Raw genomic sequence first — 1,967 nt, 5'->3', positions numbered from 1 at the left:
TTTCACTATATAAATATTACTCGCAACAAGTTTTTAATGAAGAGTATTTGGATTCCAAGTCGGCTTTAAAATCCGGTCACTCAAGCAATGAGTTATGCACAGACGGGGAGAGGTTAAGTGTGTGTGTGTGTGTGTGTGTGTGTGTGTGTGTGTGTGTGTGTGTGTGAGAGAGAGAGAGAGAGAGAGAGAGAGAGAGAGAGAGAGACAGAGAGAGAGAGACAGAGAGAGAGAGAGGCTCATAACAAGGTGTGTGTTGCTGATTGGCGCTATCTGTGTCACACATACGCATGTGTGTGTCCTGATCACGAAACGACCCCTGTCGCGTGGATCTGCGTGACAGTCGTGTAACACACACACACTCACACACACTCTCCTGATAAGTGTGTTTGTGAGGTTTGCGTGTCGGTTGTTGCTCCTATAGAGACTGGACGGCAGCGCGAGAGCGAGATTGCAAGATTCGATTAACACAACAGTTTATTCACACACGCACACACACACACACACACACACACACACACACACACCTTTATTACTGAGGACTTTTCACAGTCAATGTTTTCCTCGCCTGCATCTACACCTAACCCTCACACACACACACACACACACACCTGTTGACATGAATGCATGACCGATAAAACACAAGCCCGAGTTTTCGCGTTTTTAATATTCACCTATCACACTTCTATCACATATACGTCCATTCATATGAGATATCTGACGCATTCTTTCAATAAACAAAAACATACATCAACGAAATATAACGAGAGAGATCGACCGAAGCCGCTCAGATTCTGTACGAACAACGACCGTCAACTAAGATGGGTTTTATTTTATTATATGTGACCTATATTCATGAGTTTATGTACACTGTGCCTGGTAACAAATACCAGATATTATATTTATTTGTGATTAGTACACCAGTTCAGAAAAGAAGGACAAATCCTCTAAATGTTCACGCTAATTTACACGCAACTTTCTAAGATGAAATAACGAGACTAATCGACCGACATTATTAGAGTCTTAGAATTAGAATAATTAGAAATGATTAGAATGGAAACGCATGTAAGATCTTGTATTCTGCATTATAAAAAGCAATAACACACGAAGGAATATCAAATGAACGTCAACTGACATCCGCTCAAGTGCATCAAAAAGTAGCGAACATCAATTTATACGATAATCAATCCAAACAAATACATAAAGTAGCCTAGCCTATAAAGCGATCGGCTTTATTGTTTTATTTTTTTATTTGGAAAGGGTGCCTACCTTCTTATAGATCCTGGAAAACGTTCCTGGTTTGCCTAGAATCCAGTGATCCTCGATTCCTCATGCGAACCGCGAGCGACACCGACGGCGCAGCGATCGCCCGGTTCCGGTTCTTCACTTCAGATGATCAGGGAATCCGATGTTCCGGTTCTTCACTTCAGATGATCCTGTGTTTACTCCAGGAATCCGATGTTCCTGGTCCCGAGCTAAGCCGCTTCTGAGCCGCTTCCGAGCCGCAGATCTGATCGCTCCTCCTGATCGCGCGTCATCATCCCGGCGCGCGCGTTTCCACAGCGATGGTGATGTTTCGATGCAAGACTCATTTGATGCAACGCGACGCGTTTCACCGCAGATCCTCGTGTATTTAGACTAGACCACACGAGCTGGAAGCGCAAAGGAAAGTTCGAGTAAGAACATAATGATTCCGCTCTAACGCTTTTAACAAGTGACACGGGACGCCGGGGCTAGTTGTCACATCAGTAACCAGATTGTTTTCTAACCGTCTTACGTCTGTGAATTATGTTCTGAAATCATATTCTTACATTCAGACAAGAGTCATAAAGATATAAAGCTGAGCTGTTCGCAGGAGAAAGCTCTTTTTTTAATGGTATTTTTACACAACTCGTTTTCTTTGAACTATTTTTTCATTTTGTGTGTGTCACTCCTTCATGAACTGGATGCTGCATATAATGATCAATAAC

At 42.8% G+C, this 1,967-nt stretch overlaps 1 protein-coding gene across 1 annotated transcript in view; it reads right to left on the bottom strand.

The window, feature by feature from the left end:
- Window positions 1-1,700, bottom strand: part of crfa4 (cytokine receptor family, class I receptor 4) — a 41,203-nt gene extending 39,503 nt beyond the window's left edge. Inside the window, exon 1 of the mRNA XM_082163846.1 lies at window positions 1,267-1,700. The gene's annotated coding sequence lies outside the window, so the exon portion shown is untranslated. The remainder of the gene's footprint in view (window positions 1-1,266) is intronic.
- Window positions 1,701-1,967: the final 267 nt, after the last annotated feature.

The sequence above is a fragment of the Leuciscus leuciscus genome, assembly GCF_965113295.1.
Source record: "Leuciscus leuciscus genome assembly, chromosome: 3".
In the NCBI taxonomy this organism is placed as follows: Eukaryota; Metazoa; Chordata; class Actinopteri; order Cypriniformes; family Leuciscidae; genus Leuciscus; species Leuciscus leuciscus.
Note: the sequence above shows the minus strand (reverse complement) of the source record. Positions and strands in the feature narration are given on the sequence as shown.